General features: G+C 41.7%; 1 long non-coding RNA gene across 2 annotated transcripts in view; it reads left to right on the top strand.

Annotated features, from left to right (window-relative positions):
- Positions 1-140: 140 nt before the first annotated feature.
- LOC111819539 (uncharacterized) overlaps positions 141-11,562 on the top strand; it is a 41,386-nt gene continuing 29,964 nt past the window's right edge. For both annotated transcript variants that reach the window (XR_002823137.1, XR_002823138.1), the window contains exons 1-2: positions 141-318; positions 10,133-10,321. This is a non-coding gene — a long non-coding RNA (uncharacterized LOC111819539). The remainder of the gene's footprint in view (positions 319-10,132; positions 10,322-11,562) is intronic.

The raw sequence follows: 11,562 nt of genomic DNA, 5'->3' as shown, positions 1-11,562 counted from the left end.
TGCGCGGATTAGGGGCGGGCCCGGGGGGGAAAATCTGAGGCGAGGGGTGGGGCCTAGAGGGGTTGGGAGGGAATAGAGGCGTCGCGGGGACTGAGAGCGGAAACCGGAGGCACTACCTGTGGGGGCGTGGCCATGCCTGAGGGGGCGGGATCGTCGCCCGAAGGGCGGGGTCTGCGGCCGCAATGAAAGAACCGGAAATCTGTTCTTAGTGTGATTCAGAACCAACTTAGTTAAGATCTGACGCCTCAAGTGGTCATTGCGGAGCCCGGTCAGGTCCTGGGACCTGAGCTGGTCCTGGATGATGTCTAAGTGCTAAAGGTAAAGCCTGACGCTGCTAATAGTTTCTTCCGTTTTTGCGTAATACCTCTTCATTTGCTTTCTCGTGGCCCCAGCTGCACAGCTATTTAAGGAAGACGCAGAGCAAGGGATGGCCCCACACGTCGACTGCTTTTCCCCAGATAACCCCGGGGCTTGCTCCCTGTCTTCCTTCAGGGATCTGCTCAAATGTCACCCCATGGGAGAGAATCCTCTGATCACCTTATCCAAAGTTGCAGCCCTTTCGCCCTCCCACCAGCATCCCCTAACCCTTTTATTTTCTTCATAGTTCTTGCCACTGTGCCTGGTATTACACACATCGCTGAGGCAGAGCTGGGTATGAAGGGCAAGGCCGCTTGAGCACAGCGGTGAAAACTGGGAGGGAAAGGCATTTGGAGCTGAGATTTGGAGCAAGTGGGATGCGGGAGAGTACTGAGGAGACACACCAGTTTGAATGGATCTGTAGAGGGCTGGGGGACAGGGACGCTGGTCAGGTGAGCAGGCCTCGGCTGGGTTGGATCTTGGTATCTGTGACATAGTTCTTTGTCTTGAAACCAAACCAAAAAATCCAAACCAGTAGCCATCAAGTCAATTTTGATTCATGGCGACCCAATGTGTGTCAGAGTAGAACTGTGCCCCATAGGGTTTTCAATGGCTTGTTTTTGGAAGTGCGCTGCCAGGCCTTTCTTTCGAGGTGCCTCTGGGTAGATTCTTCCCAGGTTCCTCTGGGTAGGTGGATTTGAGCCACCTTTCGGTTAGTAGCCTACTTGGTTAATAGCCTTAACCTTTTGTCTGATTTAGGAAATAATTGGAGGTATTAATCCCTGTCCTTGAGCATAGAGAAAGTGACTCAGCTGGAGCTGGGCTCCCAAGGACTAACAAGGACACATCACCTGGGCCCTGATTGTATAAAGACAATAGCTAAGATAATCTTGGAAAATACCTTTTAGGGAAACTTTCACATGAAGCTAATCAAACAGAACACAAAAGACTTTCTACTCTTATCTTTTTCTGTTAGAATTTAGTGAATAGAAATTTGTTGGACCACTGAAGACCCTCCTGACTCTCCTTACTGAAACCTGTACCAATGATTGTTAAGAAAAACAATTCAAAATGTAGGATCACAGTTTCTAGCCAATCTGAAAAGGCTAAGCTTTCAATGGTTTTGCCCGTTTGTAATGTTAATATATACTGATAACTCTGTAATGGCCTTGGGACTTGGGCAGACATGGCTGTGGCAGCATGCTTGTCCGTTTTCCCACTTTTGTCTATCTTGTGATATTTCCTTGGACTCGGGCAAACACAGCTGTGACAGCATGCTTGTCCGTGTTTCCCACTTTTGCCTTTTTGAATATATGCTGAATAAAACTTTCTTTTTGCTTTAGTAGTCTTTCTGATGTTCTTCCCTTACAACATGTCCCACCCAGGGACTCCTGTCTAGGAACACACCGACTGGATATTGATTAGATAATTGCTACCAATTACTTGCCTTTGGTTATTCAGTGGTAGGCCTGCCATTTTTGTGACGTAACAGGCCAGTAAGTGGAACTTTCAGAGTGTGTGGGAGGCCATGGGGTTGGAGCATTGGTCAGTTAAGCCAACTTGTCCAACTTAAAAATGGACTTCTTGAATTTTTTGGCTTTGGAATTTCTTGAGGTGGCCTCTTCCTGAGCCTTAGGTTGACAGGTCACGGTCAGCTTTTGCCTCACTGCTGACAACTTTGCAGTAACCGTTTCCTACCCCCAAATCTCCCCTCCCGTCCTCTTTTCCTGGCCATCCTGGAGCAGGAGGTCTGCTCCTCACTGGGAAGGCCTCCCCACATCGCCTGCGACGCTGGCAAACCAGCCTTGTGGCCTTCTTGGAACACACAGCAGGGTTTTCTGTTCCTTCCCACAGGTCATTCCTATGAACAGTTTCAGCCTTGTAGGACTGGTATGAAAACAGACCAGAGTCACAAAGATGAGAAGTGCTCCAGATTAGTGCATGGGGCGTGATGAACTCTGTCCAGGGGAGAAATGGAGAAATTCATCCCGGAGAAACCCAATTCGAGCACATTTTGTTGACTGAGGCCTTGACCTCACTGAGACCTAAAACCCCTTACCATCGAGTTGATTCTGACTCAAAGCGACCCTATAGGACAGAGTAGAACTGCCCCATAGGGTTCCCAAGGAGCGACTGGTAGATTCAAACTGCCGACCTTTTGATTAGCAGTCGAACTCTTAACCACTGTGCCACCCGGGCTCCTCTTATGCGGAAGGAAGAGGGAAATGAATGTTTATGTGCCCAGCATATTACATGTAATATCTCAGTGCTCACCAAAAATACCATTATTATTTACAGCTTACTGAAGCTCAGAACAATGAATAGCTTGGTCCAGCTCACACAGCTGGATTTGAACCATGGTCCGCTTGTCTCCAAGCCCAGATTCTCCCCATACTAAGGGAGTTAGTGGTTGACTTTAGCTCAAAGGTTGTGAAATGTGGCTGATAGTTAAAGTGTAGGAACCTCAGCCTGGCCAGGTCACAAGTGTCAGCTTGGTACAAGGAAGTACCAAGAGCAAGTGTGTCCTCAGTAAACCACATTGTATATTTCTAAAGCCAAGTTCAGAAATCTGTGCTGGATTCAAGGTGGTTTGTGTGATTTTACCGATTTTTTGTTAGAATGGTGGTAAGGAATAAAATCAAAACAGAGGCATCTGACCTATTTGTAAAATGACTGAGCTAGCTAATGCGTAGAGCTCAGTGTAACCCTTCCTCCATACTGTGCCTTTGTTGCCTAGGAACCAACCCATATGATTGTTAAGGAAATAAGTTTCTCTGTAGTCAGAGTAAAGAATGTGAATACCTCCTGGAAACTCATTTTTTCCCTGATGGAAGCTCTTTGTTCCCAGTCTCCTCTGGAGATTGACTCTCTGAGCAAGGTAACTTTTAACAGACCACTCCTGAAAATTTCTGTCATGTCATTGCTTTGTAACCAACATGAAGCCCCCCTGACCCCATGTCTTTCAATTATGTCTTTTAGCCAATCGATGTATTCATATAACCAATAATGTCAGAGATTATGCTTTACTTTGTCTCACCTTTGACTGATTCAGTCAGTATAAACCAATCAGAATATTGTGTTTTGTACTTCCTCCTCCAGCCCTGTAACTGGGTACCTCCAACTGCTCCCCCTTGGATTCCTGTGTTCCATTTGCTGGGGTTCCATGATTCCCCATTGCAGTGTTCTTTTGTGCTGCAGCTGTCTCTGTTCCCTCAATAAAATTCTTTACTTTCAATTTTAACCAGGTTTTTGATTTTGCTGTACAACAATGGTCACACTAGCTTCCTGAAGCAGTGTAGAGTGGGTGAGAATATAGTGACTCATGGGCAGTAGACCGGGGTTCTCAACGGCAAGGGTTGTCGTTGTTAGCTGCCACATGTCAGCCTTCGACTCATGGCAATTCCACATGTTACAAAGTAGAACTGCTCCATAGAGTTTTCTTGGATGTAATCTTTATGGAAGCAGATCACCAGGCCTTTCTCTCACAGAGCCTCTGGGCAGATTTGAACTGCCAACCTTTGGGTTAGCAGCCAATTGCAAATCGGTTGTACTACCCAGGCTCCTAAATGGCAAATTACTTTGGGCAAGTCATTTAACCTCTTTGGGCTTTAGTGCCTTATCTATAAAGTGTTGTAGGGGAAAAACATCATAAAGTTTAGTAAAGCAAAAATAAAGTCTTATTCGGCATATATTCAAAAGGGCAGAAGTGGAAAGCGGACAAGCATGCTGCCAGAGCTATGTCTGCCCAAGTCCAAGGAAATATCACAGAACAGACAAAAGTGGGAAAGTGGACAAGCATGCTGCTACAGCCATGTCTGCCTGGAGTCCAAAGAATATTACAGAATAGGCAAGAATGGAAAAACGGGCAAGCATGCTGCCACAGCCATGTCTGCCCGAGTCCAAAGAACAGTTACAGAGCCATCAGTCTACATTAACATTACAAATGGGCAAAACCACTGAAAGTTTAGCCTTTTCAGATTGGCTAGAAACTGTGATCCTACATTTTGAATTGTCTTTCTTAACAATCGTTGGTACAGGTTTCAGTAAGGAGAGTCAGGAGGGTCTTCATTGGTCCAACAAATTTCTATTCACTAAATGCTAATAGAAAAAGGGTAGAAAGTCTTTTGTGTTCTGTTTGATTGGCTTTATGTGAAAGTTTCCCTAAAAGATATTTTTCAAGATTATTTTAGCTATTGTCTTTATACCATCAGGGCCCAGGTGATGTGTCCTTGTGAGTCCTTGCGAGCCCAGCTGTAGCTGGGTCACATTCTGTATGCTAAAGGAGAGGGAATAAATGATTATAATATTATTTCCTAAATCAGAAGTGAAAAAGTTTGTGTTAACTGTTTGTACCACCCAAGGACTCCAGGGTTTGTTTAGTGTTGCTTAAATAAATGATGTCACACCCTAATTTGCTCAAAATCCAACTGGTAACTTCCTCACACAGGAAAAGCATTTGCACACGTAATTGAAACTTGTAAAATTATATTGTTGTTTTTCACTGGATAGTGTGTTCAAGATTTAGTTATTAAAGTGACAGCACTACCAAAAGGTCAACAGTTATCCTAAAGCAAAGCTGAGAAGATAAGGAGGGACAGGGAAACTAGAGCGCTGGAAACGGAGCAACCAGAATGCAATTAAAGAGAACTTTGACACTTTGTGAAAAACGTAGCTAATGTCACTAAACAGTTTGTATAAAAATTGTCAAATGGGAACCTAATTTGCTGTGTAAACGTTCACCAAAAACACAATAAAATATTATTTAAAAAAATAAAGTGATAGCACTTCACATTACAAATTGTTCTCAATCTAGTTGTTAGTGATAAAAGCAGGATGTAAAACCGTGATTATATGATTTCAATAAAAATATATGTGCATTTTTACATCAAAAAAAAAAAAAGTGAAAAAGTTAGACCTTTCTGGACTAAGGTCCCATCTTTTGAAAAATTGTGGAGGATTTTTTTAAAAAATATGTACTTCACATACCATATAATTCACTCATTTAAAGTGTGTAATTCAATGACTTTTTGTATGTTCACAGTTGTACAACCATCACCACCATGAAATTTAGGATATTTTCATCACCTCTAAAAGAAACCCTATGCGTTTAGCTATCACTCTCCAAACTCCCCAGTGCCCCCACACCTAAGCAACCACCATCTGCTTTCTTTCTATCTTCTATGGATCTACCTACTCAGGACGTTTCGTAAAGATGGAATCATACAATGTGTGACCTTTTGTGTCTGGTTTTTTTCAGCCAGCATATTGATTTCAAGGTTCATTCGTGTTATAGCGTATATCAGAACTGTATTTCTTTTTATGGCCAAATAATATCCCACTGTATAGATATACCAGATTTTATCTGTTCACCAGTTGGTGGACATTTGAGTTGTTTCCACCTTTTGGCTATTGTGAGTGTTGTTATGAACACTTGTGTACAAATTTCTATGTGGACATATGTTTTCATTTCTCTTGGGTATATGCCTAGGAGTGGAATTGCTGGATCAAATGGATCTAATATTTAACTTTTTGACAACTGCCACACTATTTTCCGCAGTGGCTGTGCCATTTTACATTCCCACGAGCAACGTATGAGAGTTCCAATTTCTCAACATCCTTGCCAAATCTATTACAAAATCTGATAATGTCTCTCTTAAATACTTGCCAATATTGGCTTTTGTTTTATTTTATTGTGGTGAAATATATATAACAAAAAGTTTGCCATTTTAACTATTTTTAAGTGTACAAGTCAATGATATTAATTACATTCACTGTGTTGTACTACTGTTGCCGAGTGGAAACCCCAGATTCTGCTCGGCATGACTCAGCTCAGCCAATAAACAAGAGACCAAGGTGGGAAAATAGAGAGGTGCCTTTATTTCGTTGTGCAAGGAAAGGAGACAGTTGGGGCTGCTGCCACCAAGACTGCTCAGCGAGGGTGAGGGGAAAGGCTACTTTTAAGGGGTTTACAAGTGGGAAGTTCATAAGAATTACATCAGCAACATTCTTAATCATATTATATAGTCACAATGGGATTTACATATAACTTCATGCATCATGTGTTCAGAAAATGGCAGTTAAACTCCACCCAGAGGTGGAGAAGTTACTATGTATGAGGTCTAAAAGGTTATCCTGAAGGTCAACATGGCACCTAAACCGGTTTCCGCCAATTTCCTCTAGTTTTGGGGACAGCAGTTAAAGAGAGGGGAACCAGGATTTTAATGTAAAGCTACTGGGCATGCCAAGCAAGCTGCTTGAGGCAGTAGAATTTTCCCTAGCCTGGGGACCTCTGTCTTACTACCATTACCACTGTCCATTTTGAAATGTTTTACATCACCTCAAGCTGAAGTTCAGTATTCCTTTAGTAATAACTCCCATTCTCTCTTCCCCCCAGCCCCTGGTAACCACTAATAAATAAGCCTTCGTCTCTATGCATTTGCCTATTCTGGGTATTTCATATAAGTGTGATCATACAGTATTTGTCCTTTTTTGTCTGGCTTATTTCACTTAGCATAATATTTTCAAGCTTCTTTCAAGTCTTGGCATATATCAGAGCTTCATTTCTTTATGGCTGAATAATATTCCATTGCATGGTATGGATATACCACAATTTTTTTATCCACTCATCTGTTTTAGAGCACTTGTTTCCACCTTTTGGCTATTATCAATAGTACTGCAGTGAGCTTTGGTGTACTTGCATGTGTTTGAGTCCCTGCTTTCAGTTCTCTTGGGTATATACCTAGGAGTGAAATTGCTGGGTCATATGGAAACCCTGGTGGTGTAGTGGTTAAGAGCTATGACTGCTAACCTAAAGGTTGGCAGTTCAAACCCACAAGGTGCTCCTTGGAAACCCCATGGGGCAGTTCTTCTCTGTCCTACTGTCCTATAGGGTTACATGAGTTGGAACTGATGCAACAGCAATTTTTTTTTTTTGTTTGTTTGTTTGTTTAATGGTAATTCTGTATTTAACTTTTTGAGGAACCACCTAACTGTTTTCCAGAGCAGCTGCACCATTTTATATTCCCATCAGCAGTGGAGGAGGATTCCAATTTCTCCATATTCTCATCAACACAGAGCACTTACTGATGAAGATCAAAGACTACAGCCCTCAGTATGGATTGCATCTTAACATAAAGAAAACAAAAATCATCACAACTGACCAGTAAGCAACATCATGATAAACGGAGAAAATATTGACGTTGTCAAGGATTTCATTTTACTTGGATCCACAATCAACACCCATGGAAGTAGCAGGCAAACAAACGAGGTATTGCATTGGGCAAATTTGCTGCAAAAGACCTCTTTGAAGTGTTAAAAAGCAAAGATGTCGCTTTGAGAGCTAAGGTGTGCCTGACCCAAGCAGGGGTATTTTCAGTTGCCTCATATGCATGAGAAAGCTGTACAGTGAATAAGGAAGACCTCGGAAGAATTGATGCCTTTGAATTATGGTGTTGGCAAAGAATATTGAATATACCGTGTACTACCAGAAGAAGGAACAAATTTGTCTTGGAAGAAGTATAGCCAGAATGCTCCTTAGAAGCAAGGATGGCGAAACTTTATCTCACATACTTTGGACATGTTATCAGAAGGGATCAGTCCCTGGAGAAGGGCATCATGCTTGATAAAGTAGAGGGTCAGTGAAAAAGAGAAAGACCCTCAATGAGATAGATTGACACTGGCTGCAACAATGGGCTCAAGCATAATAACAATTGTGAGGATGGTGCAGGACCAGGCAGTGTTTCATTCTAGGGTTGCTATGAGTTGGAGCCTACTCTGGTGGCACCTAACAAGGACAACAGTAGGGGTGAAGTGGCATCTCATTGTGGGTTTGATTTGCATTTCCTGAATGACTGAAGACTTTGAGCATCTTTTCATGTGCTAATTGGTGCCAATACAGGGTTTTAGCAGTCTTTTTTTTTGGCTGGTGGTGGTGGAGGTAGAAAATGGTGTCTTACTTTAATTTGCATTTCGTTAATTCCGTGGGAGGCTGAATATTTCATAATTTCACGGGTCATTTGTATTTATTTTCTGTGAACTACCTGTTCAAATTTTTCTACAGAGTTGGCTTGTCGCTTTAGAAAAGCTTTTTGTACTTTCAGGAAATTTGTGCTCTACTTGATGTATATATGGCAAATATAGATAGACAGAAGTTTTTAACCAGTCCATCATTTGTCTTTTGACTGTTACAGCAAAGTTAACGTTTAGGTGGTTAAATGTATCGATCTATGGCTTCTAAGTTTTGTGCCGTGTTTAAAAAGAACTACTTCTGGCGTTGCCATGAGTTGGAGTTGACTCAGTGGCAACTGGTTTGTTTTTGTTTACCCCATGATTTTATTTCTCCTGGTGTTTTTGCTTTTGATCCTCTGGTTGAATTTGTGTTTGGAGCAGGAGCAAGGCAAGGCTCCAGCTTTCCTCTTTTCCAGATGACTATCCAACTGTCTTGATGCCATTTATTGAATTATTTCTCTATCCACTCATTTAAAATGCCTCTGTTGTACACTAGATTCTAAAATGTATTGGGGTCTATTCCCAGCCTCTCTATTTTTTTGTCTAGTACTAAACTGCTTTGCTCTTTACATCTTTTAATATCTAATAGGGCTTAAAACCTTTACCAGTTTAAGCCAAGTCTAGAGGAGAGCATGATACGGCAGAGGGAGCAAGGGTTTAGGAGTACTCTAGGGTAATAACACCACGAAGTTTATTCAGCATATATGGAAAGAAGCAAAAGTGGGAACAGACAAGCATGCTACTAGAGCCATGTCTGTCCGAGTCCAAGGAATATTACAGAATCATCAGTATATATTAACGTTACGAATGGGTAAAATCATTGAAAGCTTCACCCTTTTCGTAGATTGGCTAGAAACTGTTAAGTCACCTTGATTCTACATTTTGAATTGCCTTTCTTAATAATCATTGGAACAGGTTTCAATAAAGAGGGTCTTCCTTGATCCATCAAATCTTCTATTCACTAAGTGCTAACAGAAAAAGGTAAGAGTGGAAAGTCTTTTGTGCTCTGTTTGGTAAGTTTATGAGAAAGGTTCCCTGAAAGATGTTTTCCAATATTGTCTAAGCTATCGTCTTTATACTTCAGGGCCCAATTGATGTGTCCCTGTGAGTCCAGCTCCAGCTGGGTCACATTCCCTATGCTCAAGGACAGGGAATAATGGCTCCAATATTATCTCCTAAATCAGGAGTCAAATAGACCAGAATTTGAGTATCAGGCATATAGTTTAGAGCTTTTTAACTGTCCCTGGTTAAGGAGTTGGCTATGTTGGGGAAAAGTTACTATAAAACAAAATCTACATACTCCCAACCCAGAAAACCTCTTCATAAAAATAGAAAAGAAAGAAAAGTTTTATTCTTGAATAAGCATTAAATTAGTATGTGATGCATCACAGGCAATCGGCTAAAGAGATTGCAAAGACAGAAAGGAATCTTGTCCTTTATATAGCTAAACAGATACAACCCATTACATGTTTTCAAAATAATATTGCTAATCTTCTAGTATCTTTAGGGTACCTGAAGTTATGCGAAACTTCTTACAGGAACCTGGGAGGTAGGGGCCATCTTCGTTGATGATTACATTTCAAAAGAGAATGGTTTCCAAGCACTTGAGGAAACATCCTTGATTTACATACTTTTCAAAGAGAGAAAAAGAATTTACAAGTTATCTAAAGCGGATTCTGAAAGAACAGGGGAGGAGAGGAGCCTCTTGCCTTATTTTCAACAGTGAGAATTAAAACCTCTTATTTTCTTTTTTTTTTCTTCCTTACAGCTGCTAATCAGAAGGTTGGAGGTTCAAGTCCACCCAGAGGAACCTCAGAAGAAAGACCTGATGATCTACTTCCCCAAATTCAGCCATTGCAAACCTTATGGAGCACAGTTCTACTTTGATACACATGGGGTCTCCATGAATTGGAGCCACCTGGACAGCAACTGTTTGATTGGTTGGTTGTGTTGTAAGGTAAAAACATCATAAAGTTGACTAAAGCAGAAAGAAACTTTTATTCGGCATGTGTTCAAAAAGGCAAAAGTGGGAAATGGACAACCATGCTGCCAGAGCCATGTCTGTCCAAGTTCAAGGAAATATCACAAAACAGACAAAAGTGGGAAAACAGACAAGCATGCTGCTAGAGCTACGTCTGCCTGAGTCCAAAGAATATTACAGAACAGGCAAGAATGGGAAAAGGGACAAGCACGCTACCATAACCATGTCTGCCCGAGTCCGAAGAACAGTTATGGAGCCATCAGTATATATTAACATTACAAATGGGCAAAACCATTGAAAGCTTAGCCTTTTCAGATTGGCTAGAAACTGTGATCCTACATTTTGAATTGTCTTTCTTAACTATCATTGGTACAGGTTTCAGTAAGAAGAGTCAGGAGGGTCTTCATTGGTCCAACAAATTTCTATTCACTAAATGCTAACAGAAAAAGATAAGAGTAGAAAGTCTTTTGTGTTCTGTTTGATTGGCTTTTTGTGAAAGTTTCCCTAAAAGATATTTTCCAAGATTATCTTAGCTATTGTCTTTATACCATCAGGGCCCAGTTGATGTGTCCTTGTGAGTCCCTGTGAGCTCAGCTCCAGCTGGGTCACATTCTCTATGCTCAAGGAGAGGAAATAATAACTCCAATATTATTTCCTAAATCAGTTGCTTTGGTTTCTTCGCCTTTAACATGGGATGGGGATTGAATGAGACAACATCAGGAAAGCTCCTATGCTGCTGTGAGCCCCCCCCCCTTTTTAAATTTTTTAATTTTTTCCCATACAAAAATTTATACATACATTGTTATGTGACCCTAATTGCTCTCCCCATACTGTGACAGCACAGTCCTCCTTCCTACCCCTGATTCCCCATGTCCATTCAACCAGCTTCTAACCCTCTCTGCCTTCCCATTTCACCTCGACAGAAGCTGCCCATTTAGTCTCTTGTATCTACTTGAGCTAAGAGGCACACTCCTCATGAGTATCACTTTATGCCCCACAGTCCAGTCCAATCCCTGTCAGAAGAATTGGCCTCGGAAATTGTTTTAGTTCTGGGCTGATAGAGAATTCGGGGCCATGCTTTCCAGGGTTCCTCCAGTCTCAGACCATTAAGTCTGGTCTTCCTCCTAGAATTTGAGTTATGCACCCCATCTTTCTCCTGCTCTATCAGGGACTCTCTGTTGTGTTCCCTGTCAGGGTGGTCATTGGTGGTAGCCAGG

This window comes from Trichechus manatus, unplaced genomic scaffold (assembly GCF_000243295.1).
Source record: "Trichechus manatus latirostris isolate Lorelei unplaced genomic scaffold, TriManLat1.0 scaffold00011, whole genome shotgun sequence".
Classification (NCBI taxonomy): domain Eukaryota; kingdom Metazoa; phylum Chordata; class Mammalia; order Sirenia; family Trichechidae; genus Trichechus; species Trichechus manatus.
This window is presented reverse-complemented; position numbering and strand designations above follow the sequence as displayed.